Source organism: Gymnoscopelus microlampas (assembly GCF_963454915.1).
Source record: "Gymnoscopelus microlampas genome assembly, chromosome: 23".
In the NCBI taxonomy this organism is placed as follows: domain Eukaryota; kingdom Metazoa; phylum Chordata; class Actinopteri; order Myctophiformes; family Myctophidae; genus Gymnoscopelus; species Gymnoscopelus microlampas.
The window spans coordinates 19631827-19646917 of NC_139960.1; the positions used below are offsets into that span (position 1 = coordinate 19631827).

At 41.0% G+C, this 15091-nt stretch overlaps 1 protein-coding gene across 2 annotated transcripts in view; it reads right to left on the minus strand.

Annotated features, from left to right (window-relative positions):
• rerg (RAS-like, estrogen-regulated, growth inhibitor) overlaps positions 1 to 5532 on the minus strand; it is a 38159-nt gene extending 32627 nt beyond the window's left edge. For both annotated transcript variants that reach the window (XM_084049452.1, XM_084049451.1), the window contains exon 1: positions 5323 to 5532. The gene's annotated coding sequence lies outside the window, so the exon portion shown is untranslated. The remainder of the gene's footprint in view (positions 1 to 5322) is intronic.
• Between the last annotated feature and the right edge of the window lie 9559 nt (positions 5533 to 15091).

Below are 15091 nucleotides of genomic sequence, written 5' to 3' on the forward strand. Positions count from 1 at the left end.
TATCCTGTCTGAGTTCTCTTACCCTGATTGGATACAATTGGTAACCCAACCTAAAAATGCATTTTCTGTTTACTAAAGAGCTGGAGCGACATGGAGACTCCTGTTACTGAACAACAATCTATAGCAATGATTACTATCAGACTATAGAACTATTTAACACTTATTTTAACCAACAAAAATTACCTTTAAACTAATGAATTAATAATATATACAGAAATGAGAAACAAGCTACATGTTTAGGACTGAATTGGAACAGCATATCACTGGGATCTGATCTGAACGGGATTTTGTGTTTAATAACACATTTTGTGTCAAAAATAAAGCCCTTGGTAGCTTTGCTTTCTAGCCTGAAATCGTGATCATATTGAGTGTGATAATAGACAATACCAACTCCACTGCACTTCTATCTTTGAAGATAACAAAATGGTGTTGGAAGCTCATATTGGCTCAGAGTCAAACCTCTATGAACCTCTAATGAACTCTGACAAGCACTTCATCTCTCTGGAGCAGTGAGAGCAAGAGAGAGGGATGAGGAGGAAGAGAGGGATGGAGGAGGCTGAGGGAGAGGAAGAGAGAGAGGAGGAGGCTGTGGAAGAAAGCCTGGGAGAGAGGAAAAGAGGCTAAGGGAGGGAGAGTAGGAGGCAGAGGGAGATGGGGGAGCAGGGGAAAGAGACAGAAGCATTGAAGACCAAAAGAGAATGAGTGAGCAACACAGTAGTGGAGTGTTCATTTTATACTGAAAGACAAGAGGAGCAGGAGTGAGAGAAGGGGGTGGTATATATTATTTTTGTCCGCTATATAATAAGTGCAAGTGGGGCTGCAGGCTCACACCTACTAGAGTGATGGAAGAGGCCGAGAATGTTGTTCACGGTGTTACCGGGGGCAACCGCCAACCGCATCATTGCCGTGACTCACGCTCCTTTGTTGCTGAGGCAGGCTTTTGGGAGGCATTAGGATCCTATAGTGTTAGTGAGCGCATGTGATTTTGTGTGTATATGCATGCGCCTGTGTGTCAGAGGCAGACTGCGAAATAATGGCAGGCAGGCAGAGAGGTGACCCCAAAAAAAACAACACTGTATATCCTAGTAAATCAAGTAAATATAATTGTTTTCCTTGGAAAAATTAGGAACATTTCCCACAACAACAAGTTGACGCTGCCACGGTTCCACAAAACTTGTATGGGGCCAAGAAGGTGTCAGAAACATGACCCAGACTTCATGTAAACCGGACTTCACACTGGCTGAAGTTATGAGGTGGCGTACATCCAAGCAGTCATCCTCATCGTCACACACACACACACACACACACACACACACACACACACACACACACACACACACACACACACACACACACACACACACACACACACACACACACACACACACACACAGTTATTTCTCCCATCCTTTCTATTTTACCACCAACACACGTACCCATATATGGCATGGTCGTACACGTCCCGCATGTGCCCCGTCCTAAACCTCCCCGCTGGGGCTCAAGTGGCAAACGAGTGCCTCAGTCAACATGGATGAGGTCATCTCTCTTTCTCTCTGCCAAACCATCCACGCCCTCTCTCTCTCCACCTCTACATCCTTGCTTTCTCTCTCTCTCTCTCTCTCTCTCTCTCTCTCTCTCTCTCTCTCTCTCTCTCTCTCTCTCTCTCTCTCTCTCTCTCTCTCTCTCTCTCTCTCTCTCTCTCTCTCTCTCTCTCTCTCTCTTCCTCTCCAGCTATTCTCTCTCTCTCTCTCTCTCTCTCTCTCTCTCTCTCTCTCTCTCTCTCTCTCTCTCTCTCTCTCTCTCTCTCTCTCTCTCTCTCTCTCTCTCTCTCTCTCTCTCTCTCACCTCTCCATCCATGCTGGGATCACAGAGCAGTGCCAGGAGCCTGGGACATCTTGCAGTTAGGTTTTGAACATGACCTTCCAGTGACAGGATTTCTGAACTTTGCCTGGCTGTCTGTCTCTCTCTACCCCCCCACCCCCATGCCCCGAAACAAACGAAAAAAAACAGACTATATCGCTTTTTTTCTTTCACTCTATCAATTAGAATTAAAATCTTTTAGTCTCAACAGGCTCTCTCTTGTCAAGGAAGCTGGCAGAACAACTGACTAAAAAGATCTGCGCGCGCGAACACACACACACACACACACACACACACACACACACACACACACACACACACACACACACACACACACACACACACACACACACACACACACACACACACACACACACACACACACACAATGACACAGTAATTCATCTCCCACCCACACAGAACCAGAGAGACATGGAGAGGAATCTGTTTCCAACGGTACAGGACTACAGTATTCTACTGCCATCATTCCTCTGGCCTTTTGCCATTTATGGACTTAATTCAAGTCTATACCCCTCGTCCTCCGTCATCTAATGAAGTCACCTGAAGGGGAGCTCATCAGATGAATGGCTTCCATGAGGCCTGAGATGGAGTGAGTTAAGTGGCTGTTAAGTGGTCCGGAGAGATCAGTCAGAGCCTGCATCACGGCGACAAAGTTTAACACATCTGGATGTGGCTTTTTAACACCACTGAAATATATATATTTCATAGCAAAAAGGAAAAAATGTATTGCACAATCTTACGTGTTTTTCAGTTTAAAACTAGTTATTTTTGACGAGTGACAAAGTTGCAACACAGGCACACACACACTAATACATACTGTACACACTCCTCCACGGTTAGCTTGTACAAAGTGGTGTGTGTGTGTGTGTGTGTGTGTGTGTGTGTGTGTGTGTGTGTGTGTGTGTGTGTGTGTGTGTGTGTGTGTGTGTGTGTGTGTGTGTGTGTGTGTGTGTGTGTGTGTGTGTGTGTGTGTGTGCTAGCGTGCGTGTGCTTCCATATCAAACATCAGCCCGCATTTTAGGCCATCTGGAATGTGACATAATTTGAGATGACTTGCGATTACTCCAAAGCAGAGAACCTCATGAGCCCCGTAAGATGGTTCTGTTTCTACCTACATATCCAAAATTCCATAAAAGGCTTTCACGGGCATCTGTGTTTAGAACAAGTTGCCAATAAGTAGTGCATGCTATGTATATACTACAGTATACGCTCATTGCATCTGTTTAAATTCATTTTCTAGCGCTTACATCATGACATGCACAGCATAAACTATTGTACGCCTTCCTGGTGCAAACATTGGTCTTGTGATTAAATCTGTGCTCACATGCTGCTAGGGGGCAATAAAAAATAAATTACAGTTCAGCTGGAAAAACACAAAACCTGAGGCATTAAAAATGGACCTGTCCAGAACCTGGAACAAAACACAAAGACCCAGCTTGGTTTGTGTGGAATGAATCCTCTGGCGTTTCGGGGGACACTGGTCTGGTGTAACCAAAAGCCTATACTACGGTTCTACCTGGACACTGTCCAACAACACCCAAACTGAGCACATTTATTTTTCTTTCCACACCAAAACTAACGTTCTGTGTGTGCCCATGCACTGCTTTGTGTCATTTTCCTGTGTTGAGTCAGCGGCATGCAGAAGGAATATGGGTGGTGCTGCATGTGGTTCAGGGACAGATTACAGAGCTACCAGCTCCAAACCCTGGGAGGACCCGGCTGCACGGTGCACCACACGCTATAGAAAGACATTCACAGACCACAGCCTGCCTGTCCTCTGAAGAAGGGGCGGGGGGACAACTGGACAATAACCTTTAGTTTGGTGGATTCTCTTAGATGTCACGTTTGTTTATTCCGCTCTTAAACACCATCCCATTCAATAAATGCATGGTTCAACGAATACAAATTAAAATCATACTTTTTAAGAGTTAACGTAACAAAACACAGTGCCATCCATACAAGTCTTTAAAATTAGCATTTTCAGCAGGTTATCCCACTGCCCTGAAACTGCATCTGGGGAGGGACAGACAAAATGCTCCCACAATCTCAGGTCTCCTCGCAGTCGCACCTCTCCCTGAGTGACTCCTACTCTGAATGTCTGACCCCTACTTTGCTGAGAGATCAAGACTATAGACCCCTTAACAGACGACGTCACACTGGTTGCAAGCGTCATACTGGTTGCAAAAGAAACCCATTCTGTCAGGTCTCGCTAGGACGCGCCTCACCAGCCAACACACGGGGGTTGTGCGGTGTGCTGAAACCAGCGCACCCCCAAAACAACAGGTTGAGAATTGATTGCATGTGCTGTGCGTCCAGTCTCAATGTTAGTAAACAAATAATTGGTCTATTACGCAACACCAACACGCACAAGAAGGCATACGATCGACGGCTTGAATGCCACGACAAGAACCCTGCTCAAATGTAACGATAATTTATAACAAATTAAATAGCAAAGGCTGCTCTTTGTGTAGGCTATTGCAAAAGAAGAAGAAAAATACTATGCTAATAGGAGTAGACAGTAGATGATCATGTGAACATCACGCAGTAATGCAATGAAGTCAAATTGCCTTGTTGATTTGATTTCCATTTCATTTTCCAACGGGATAACATTAACAGATAAACTTTGGTGAGCCTTTAAGGTAATATGTGTAGGCTATTGTCAGAGACTAGACCTAGTATAGGCTACAAGTAGGAAAACATCTCGTGGAAGCAACAGTGTTATCAACTTTGTAGTGATGATGATCTCTAAACACAGACCTGTAGCCTAAACATGCGTAGCTCTGGTCCAGAGCGTCAGTGAGTTCTCTCTAACGCTCTGCCAGGCGCGCTGCTCTGCTCATAGAGCCACAATTCCACTGCCGTGCGACGTCTCCGACTTTAGTAAAAAAGAAACAAAACCACTTCGCTACTCACCGAAACAAAGGCAGTTTTGCGTTGTTGAAAGTCTATTCTCCAGGGTGGGAAGCCTCTCAGGACCCCACCGTTTCTGAAAAAATCACTTTTGGGTAGAAAATAAAAAATAAATAAAATATGTCCGCCAGACGGAAATTATTGTATTTACTCCACTGCGCCCTCTACAGATCTGGTCAATATAAATTACCATTGACCAGCTTTGTAGAGGGCGCAGTGGAATAAATCAAATCATTTCCATCTTGCGGACATATTTTATTTTCTGCCCAACAAAAAGTGTACTATACAGAGAAGGTGGGGTCCTGAGAGTCTTCCCACCCGGGAGAATAGACTTTCAACAACACAAAACAGCCTTTGTTTCGGTGAGCAGCGAAGTAGTTTTGTTTATTTCGACTAAAGACGGAGACCTCGCACGGCTTGAATTTTCAGTCTACGTGCAGAGCAGCGCGCCTAAGCAGAGCGTTTAGAGAGAACTCACTAACGCTCTGGACCAGAGCTAAGCCTAAACATGCGTCGCCTCTATTTACTCACCAGAAACGATTGAATGAACCCGATTGCTGAACGCAGGGATACAGAAGTTGACACTGGTGGTCAGACGATGGTGTGCTTGACCTTCAGTCAGACGCGCCTAGATGCAGAGACAGCTGTGCAAGTGGACACACCTGACCTCCTAGTGACCACAACAATGACCGGACTCGGAGCAGACGGACGGACTGAACGGCAGCTGGACTGAACTGTCAATGATCATTCAAGACGGAGAGATCCGTCCAAATATACAGGAGCGTGGAGCCAATTCCCACCAGCGTTGCCAGATGTTGCGAGAGAAACAAGCAACCAGGTCCATGAAAATAAGCCCATGAAAACAACAAGGAACCTGCATGGTCTATGAAAACAAGCCCAAAAGAAGCGAGCCGGCCCCTTCGCCTTTTAAACATGATACATTGGCTATTTGAAAAGGTCACCAGACATGTCGACCCAAGACAGGTCGACCAGCCGCGATTTTGAGACAGCTCGACCCAGATCGACCGGGTCTGGTTGTCTGAAGTAGTAGCTCTGTGTAACCCCTAGAGGGTAGTAGAGTACAAGGTACAAGGTGACGGTGAGGGAGGTCCTGAGTATATTTATAGTATATTTAAGAGTAAATATTGTAAGCATGCTCCCCCAGTTGCATACTTTTTTTTAAGAAGTGTTATAGTATATTTAAGAGTAAATATTGTAAGCCTGTTTTGTCCTCCTCTCCTCTAAAATCATTTGAAAGTAGCAGATCTACACTAGTTGCCATCATTAAACACAACACAAGAGGTGAAATGAATTAAAGTAACTGTTCTTTTATTTGACAAAACAGGGCAGTGTGAAACAATTTCAATGATTGAAAAAAAGGTCAAAAATAGTAGTATATACAAAAAAATGTGAAATAAAATGTATATTACAAAAAGGCTGAGTCTTTGTGCACTATTTCAGTCATACTATCAAAACAATTTCAATGATTGAAAAAAAGGTCAAAAATAGTAGTATATACAAAAAAATGTGAAATAAAATGTATATTACAAAAAGGCTGAGTCTTTGTGCACTATTTCAGTCATACTATCAAAACAATTTCAATGATTGAAAAAAAGGTCAAAAATAGTAGTATATTACAAAAAGGCTGAGTCTGATCGAATGTGCACTATTTCAGTCATACTATCAAACTATCAAAAATAGTTATATACAAAAAATGGGGGAATAAAAAAGAGAAAGGAGACCAGGCTAGACCTCGCTGTCCGCTCTTGCCAGTCCGACCCCGTGTGGCATCGTGTTCACCTCAGCAACACACATTTTACTCAGTACGAAATGAAGTTGCTTTTTGGATATCTCACACAACACTATTTCAGAACAGGATTTACTTTGCAGGATTTATTCATTTGATTATGGATTTTTAGAACGAAAGAACCGTCCCACAAAGATTATTTTGGAGAGTGCTGGCAATGGCATTGGTTTGAATTCTATTCAGACATTGTGTCTTGTGAAAAACATCCCACTGTTGTTTGGTGACATTACTCCTGCAGGGAACAAAAACTGGAATTTGTTACTGTTGCTACCTCAAATAATGAACATAGTGTTTTCACCTTCTCTCACTCTAGGCATGACAACATATTTAAAGCATTTGATTTTGGAGCACCACACACTATTTAAGCATTTGTATCCACACAGAAATGTAATACTGAAGCATCACTTTATGATCCATTATCCATCTGCTATAAGGAAAATTGGCCCATTACTACATATGTGGTGTATGAGGTTTGAAGCTAAACACAAGATGTTTAAAGATTATTTTAAAAAATTCAAAAACATAACAAAATCACTGGCTAAAAAGCATCAGATGACCATTGCTCATCACTGGGAAACCTCCATTCTCAAGCACAATGAGTATGGGCCAATCAAACCTTTTTCCCTCAGTTGTAAAAATGTGGTTAACAATTCTAATCTTGAAATGATCTTGTCAAAAGAACTTTAAAGGGACATTAAGCATGTATACAAGTCTTACATCCATCAAGCTATGGGGATGAATGATGGTGCTGATGATGGCTGATAGCCTTAGGAATGTGATTGATGTTGTTGATGGCCTGTGTCTCTGTGTTTCTCTGCATATAGCTGCATTCTATATACAGTTTTAACTTTAAATGGACATTAAGCATGTATACAAGTCTTACATCCATCAAGCTATGGGGATGAATGATGGTGCTGATGATGGGTGCTAGCCTTAGGAATATGATTGATGTTGTTGATGGCCAGTGTCTCTGTGTTTCTCTGCATATATCTGCATTCTATATACAGTTTTAACTTTAAAGGGACATTAAGCATGTATACAAGTCTTACATCCATCAGTGTTTGAGGTGATGAAAAGGAAATAGGCTGAAGCTAAACATTTATGATAGCCTATCCTTCCTTAAATGTATAGCTCTCATTATTAACATTAAAAAGATATGCCAATAATAGAAATACCAGATCCTTTAGATTGATTGAAGTTTGCACAGGAAAAGGTACCAGTACAGTACATGAGTTTACTGTTACAAGGTCAACTAAAATGATATAACCAACCAAAAAAGCCTATAGTAACTGTAGTTACGGGGCCAGAGCTCTGCTCTGGACACGTATTGTTATTCGCATTATTCTGTCACTTCTTCTTCTGCCACTTTTCGCAGTTCTGGCTGAACCGCGCTGTCGCTTTTTACGAAACTCGGCCATATGGTAGATGGTCATGAAAAACGATCAAAAAATAATTCTCACAATCTTCCGTCCAAAGGTGGCGCTATAGCACTCAATTGAAAATGCCAACTTTGACCAGGTACAACTCATGCCCTGTTTGACCTACAGCCATGAAACTTGGATACACATATGCGTCTCCTCATGCTGAACAACTTTCACCCTCTGACTTTTGACCTCTGACCTTTAGATCTCCCACCATTTTGAATTATATGAAAAACAGTCATTGGCTCCTAACTTCTGCATTTTTTCACTTATGGAAAATCCGTTGGAAATTTTTGTAGGCAGTGGTCCAAGGTTCAAGTGCTAAACGTTTCGTGCAGATTGCTCAAAAATCCCAGGAGGAGATAGATTTTAACTATTACAGTTTAAAGAAAATTATTCATCTGTGCCTAAAACATACATGCAGACTCACATTTCTTTGAAACTTTGCAGAAATGTACAGGGTCATTCCAAATATCACTGAAACCAATCTTACTCCAATTGGCCAAAAGGGGGCGCTATAGCAATTTTTTGAAAAGGCAGACTTTAAACAGGCATAAGTCATGCCTCGTTTGGCCGAAAGTCGTGAAACTTGCTTACACATGTGCCTTGACTCATGAGGAACACACGTATCGATTTGACCATTAAGCTCCGCCCTTAGATTTTCCGCAATTTTGAGCAGTTTGAAAAATACTTGTTTTTGCCAGTTCTGGCTTAACCGTGCATACGCTTTTTACGAAACTCGGCCATATGGTAGATGCTCATGAAAAACTACCAAGAAATAATTCTCACACTCATTCGTCAAAGGGTGGCGCTATAGCACTCAATTGAAAGTGCCAACTTTGAACAGGTACAACTCATGCCCTGTTTGACCTACAACCATGAAACTTCGATACACACATGCGTCTCTTCATGCCCGACAACTTTCGTGGTCTGACTTTTGACCTCTGACCTTTAGATCGCCCACCATTTTGAATTATATGAAAAACAGTCATTGGCTCCTAACTTCTGCATTTTTTCACTTATGGAAAATCCGTTGGAAATTTTGTAGGCAGTGGTCCAAAGTTCATGTGTAAAATGTTTCGTGCAGATTGCTCAAAAATCCCAGGAGGAGATAGATTTTAACTATTACAGTTTTATGAAAATTATTCATCTGTGCCTAAAACATTCATGCAGACTCACATTTCTTTGAAACTTGGCAGAAATGTACAGGGTCATTCCAAATATCACTGAAACCAATCTGACTCCAATTGGCCAAAAGGGGGCGCTATAGCAATTTTTTGAAAAGGCATACTTTAAACAGGCATAAGTCATGCCTTGTTTGGCCGAAAGCCGTGAAACTTGCTTACACATGTGCCTTGACTCATGAGGAACACATCTATCGCTTTGACCAGTAAGCTCCGCCCTTAGATTGTCCGCAATTTTGAGCAGTTTGAAAAACACTTAAACCCAGGATTTTTCAGCTATTTGCGTGAAACTGTATCATCTGTGTGATCTCCTTTTTCACAGTTACTTGCCTGTTGGGCCAATGGCGTCTCCCTTAAATGAATGCCTCACAATCTCGAAGTCGCCAGTTCAAGCCTCACTTGATGCAGACTTAATTAAAGTTGAATTGCAAACAACATGACTGTATCAATGAATACATGTGCAAATGGTAAAGATAACCTGAAATGCTTATTTGAGAGTACGTTTTTTCAACGTATGACATACTTCATTCTGAAAATAGTTGATCTACAATCTCACAACTTTTCATGGTTTGTGAGCTTGTAGATCGGCTACTTTCACTAGTTTTGGTTCTGAGGTGATGTACAATTTCTTCATTGGTAAATGGTTTGTGAACAAGTGATCTTAGTGTTAGTGAAACAGGGGCTTGGTTCATGAAAGAAGGCGAGAGTTTATGATCTTCGACAGACAATATCAGCCTGGACAAAGCTATAGCACTATAGGTAGTGTTGCAGCCTATTAGTCTGAAGGTTAAGAGTTCGAATCCTGTTAATGGCAGTAGGTTGAGATGTCCAATCAAACCATTATGTTTCCATCTCTCTCTCTCATCAATCTATTGTTTCCATGTCACTCTCTCTCTCTTCAATCTATTCCGTTTCCATGTCTCTCTCTCTCTCTCTATTCACTGGCCCCGTATTATCGCTGCTTGCAGCTATATTACGAATTGTTTTTCGCTCCCTCTCAATTCAAGGCTAATCTTAGTTCTGGCTTAACCGTGCTGTCGCTTTTTACGAAACCCGGCCATATGGTAGATTGTCATGAAAAACTATCAAGAAATAATTCTCACAATCTTTCGTCAAAAGGTGGCGCTATAGCACTCAATTGAAAATGCAAACTTTGAACAGGTACAACTCATGCCCTGTTTGACCTACAGCCATGAAACTTCAATACACACATGCGTCTCCTCATGATGAACAACTTTCACACTCTGACTTTTGACCTCTGACCTTTAGATCTCCCACCATTTTGAATTATATGAAAAACAGTCATTGGCTCCTAACTTCTGCATTTTTTCACTTATGGAAAATCCGTTGGAAATTTTTGTAGGCAGTGGTCCAAAGTTCAAGTGTTAAACGTTTCGTGCAGATTGCTCAAAAATCCCAGGAGGAGATAGATTTTAACTATTACAGTTTTATGAAAATTATTCATCTGTGCCTAAAACATACATGCAGACTCACATTTCTTTGAAACTTTGCAGAAATGTACAGGGTCATTCCAAATATCACTGAAACCAATCTTACTCCAATTGGCCAAAAGGGGGCGCTATAGCAATTTTTTGAAAAGGCAGACTTTAAACAGGCATAAGTCATGCCTCGTTTGGCCGAAAGTCGTGAAACTTGCTTACACATGTGCCTTGACTCATGAGGAACACACGTATCGATTTGACCATTAAGCTCCGCCCTTAGATTTTTCGCAATTTTGAGCAGTTTGAAAAATACTTGTTTTTGCCAGTTCTGGCTTAACCGTGCATACGCTTTTTACGAAACTCAGCCATATGGTAGATGCTCATGAAAAACTACCAAGAAATAATTCTCACACTCATTCGTCAAAGGGTGGCACTATAGCACTCAATTGAAAGTGCTAACTTTGAACAGGTACAACTCATGCCCTGTTTGACCTACAACCATGAAACTTCGATACACACATGCGTCTCTTCATGCCCGACAACTTTTGTGGTCTGACTTTTGACCTCTGACCTTTAGATCGCCCACCATTTTGAATTATATGTAAAACAGTCATTGGCTCCTAACTTCTGCATTTTTTCACTTATGGAAAATCCATTGGAAATTTTTGTAGGCAGTGGTCCAAAGTTCAAGTGTTAAACGTTTCGTGCAGATTGCTCAAAAATCCCAGGAGGAGATAGATTTGAACTATTACAGTTTTATGAAAATTATTCATCTGTGCCTAAAACATACATGCAGACTCACATTTCTTTGAAACTTTGCAGAAATGTACAGGGTCATTCCAAATATCACTGAAACCAATCTCACTCCAATTGGCCAAAAGGGGGCGCTATAGCAATTTTTTGAAAAGGCAGACTTTAAAAAGGCATAAGTCATGCCTGGTTTGGCCGAAAGTCGTGAAACTTGCTTACACATGTGCCTTGACTCATGAGGAACACATCTATCACTTTGACCAGTAAGCTCCGCCCTTAGATTGTCCGCAATTTTGAGCAGTTTGAAAAACACTTAAACCCAGGATTTTTCAGCTATTCGCGTGAAACTGTATCATCTGTGTCATCTCCTTTTTCACAATTACTTATCTGTTGGGCCAATGGCGTGTCCCTTAAATGAATGCCTCACAATCTCAAGGTCGCCAGTTCAAGCCTCACTTGATGCAGACTTAATTTAAGTTGAATTGCAAACAACATGACTGTATCAATGAATACATGTGCAAATGGTAAAGATAATCTGAAATAGCTTATTTGAGAATACGTTTTTTCAACGTATGACATACTTTATCTGAAAATAGCTGATCTACAATCTCACAACTTTTCATGGTTTGTGAGCTTGTAGATCGGCTACTTTCACTAGTTTTGGTTCTGAGGAGATGTACAATTTCTTCATTGGTAAATGGTTTGTGAACGAGTGATCTTAGTGTTAGTGAAACAGGGGCTTGGTTCATGAAAGAAGGCAAGAGTTTATGATCTTCAACAGACAATATCAGCCTGGACAAAGCTATAGCACTATAGGTAGTGTTGCAGCCTATTAGTCTGAAGGTTGAGAGTTCGAATCCTGTTAATGACAGTAGGTTGAGATGTCCAATCAAACCATTATGTTTCCATCTCTCTCTCTCTCATCAATCTATTGTTTCCATGTCACTCTCTCTCTCTTCAATCTATTCCGTTTCCATGTCTCCCTCTCTCTCTCTATTCACTGGCCCCGTATTATCGCTGCTTGCAGCTATATTTACTAGTTACTTTCCATCAGTGTTTGAGGTGATGAAAAGGAAATAGAGTGCAAGAATAATTGTCAGACAACACAGAGCTGCTGCTAATGTGTAGACTGAACGTCACTTTATGACTGAATGACAAAATAATCATTTCCATAACACATACAAATAATATAGTGTATTCAAAGCACAGCATACAATCAATAAAGGCATTACCATTATAACTATAACTTCTTATATATCAGACTTTTATACTTCATGTGATTATTCACAAAACCCCTAGGACAGGTCTTACTCTGCTATGCTGTGACAGTACAAGCATACATGTATACAAGTCTTACATCCATCAGTGTTTGAGGTGATCAAAAGGAAATAGGCTGAAGCTAAACATTTATGATAGCCTATCCTTCCTTAAACAAGGACACGGTCATATGCTGTGTAGCATACATATTCACCTTGTAAACAAAATGTAAGTAAGATGAAATATGCAATATAAATGAAATCCCAATTATAATATTTGCATCTCATATACGACAACACTGACTGAGCTGCTGCTAATGTGTAGACTGAACGTCACTTTATGATGTTCTGTAAACGGCCTCTGGGTGGCTCCCTTTAGCTTCCATTAGCCTCCATTAGCTTTGTAACGAGTGCAACAAAAACACCAACAGTCCCACACCAATACAGTCTTGAAGCTAAAGCATTCATAGAAACGTATTATAACATGGCAACTTTGCACTTTACCTGAAAAGGGGAGAATAAAGTGAGTGCAAGAATAATTGTCAGACAACACAGATTGAGGATCGCCAGGCTGAACCAATTGATAATAGACACACTGTAAGGATTTAGAGCTGAGGTAAGGAGGTGTCTAATGGCTGTGCTTGAAAGCCTTATCACATCAAGAAGACAATAGGGCTTGAGGTAAGGAGGTGTCTATCTCAATGGCTGTGCTTGCTTGAAAGCCTTGACAGACAAATAATAATTCTTTGGTAAATCAATGTACATATTATTATTATTATGTCTCTTTCCCTCTCTCTCTCTCTCTCTCTCTCTCTGTGTCTGTCTGTCTGTCTGTCTCTGTCTGTGTCTGTCTGTGTCTCTCTCTCTCTCTCTCTCTCTCTCTCTCTCTCTCTCTCTCTCTCTCTCTCTCTCTCTCTCTCGGTCCGGGTCGAATTTGGGTCGAGTTGTCGGGTCCAAGCGGGTCGACAGCGGGTCGACCGGTCCGGGTCGACCTGTCTTGGGTCGACAGGTCTGGTGACATTTGAGGTCAGCCAATCTACAAGCTCACATGCGTCGAGCTATTTAATAAAAAAAATATTGAAGACATTTTTGGGAAAAAATGGGGAACATGAGGAAACAAGCCCAAATAAGAAACTACTGCACTTTAGAAACAAGTCCAAATGAACAACTACACTTTAGGAACAAGCCCAAATAAACAAAACACTTTAGAAACAAGCCCACATGAACAACTACACTTTAAAAACAAGCCCAAATAAGCAAAACACTTCAGAAACAAGCCCAAATAAACAACTACACTTTAAAAACAAGCCCAAATAAGCAAAACACTTTAGAAACAAGCCCAAATAAACAACTACACTTTAGGAACAAGCCCAAATAAGCAAAACACTTTAGAAACAAGCCCAAATATACAACTACACTTTAAAAACAAGCCCAAATAAGCAAAACACTTTAGAAACAAGCCCAAATAAACAACTACACTTTAAAAACAAGCCCAAATAAGCAAAACACTTTAGAGACACGCGCCAAAACACCTGCAACCCTCCACTACCACAAGAAACGTTTACAGAAAAACTAGCACAAAGTCGCTTATAATAAGCGGACATGGCAACACTGAATTCCACCCTGCACTGAGCTGTAGAAGTGCTGCATACCGTTGCAGTCCTCGTGATATGGTGGCGTGTGAGGCCCTCTAGTGTTAGAAAATAGTAGCACACACCAGTGGTGTAAAGTAACTAAGTAAATTAACTCAAGTAGGCTACTGTACTTAAGTACAATTAGGAGGTTTTGTTTTTGTTTTACTTAACTGGAGTATTTCCAATTTTCAGTACTTTTACCTCTACTCCACTATATCTCAGAGGCAAATAGTGTAGGCCTTTACTCCACTACAATTATTTAGAAACTTTAGTTATAGTTACTTTGTAGATTTTGATTATTATTACAAAACATACAATAACCACTTCAACCCTATATACATTTCGGCCATTTGTACAAGCTCACAATGCATTGTGAGCTTGTAGATCAACTATTTTCAAATATTTGAATACATTTTAATTGCAGTGTAATATTACAGTTCGTGAATTTCTTCTTGGCCTCTAGAAGTGTGTGATTCATAAAACTTGTACAAAATTATACATCCCATCTACCATATAGACTACTTTCTTCTTTTCCGGCTAAAAAATGTCTGGTTATTACTACTTTATACACTTTACACACGAGGTCTCTCTGACCTAAGAGATATATTAAATGAAGTTTTAGTGTAAACATGGTGTGGTTTACTGTTTCAGGCTACAGCGCAAGCATCAAGGTTATGCAAACTTTATTAATGATATTGCAAAGAGAACCCCTCTGATTAGTAGGCCTACATCTCTGTCTTTGCATACAGCTGAACTATAAAACATTGCACACAGAATTGACTGATTTAGGCCTATTACAAACCCAA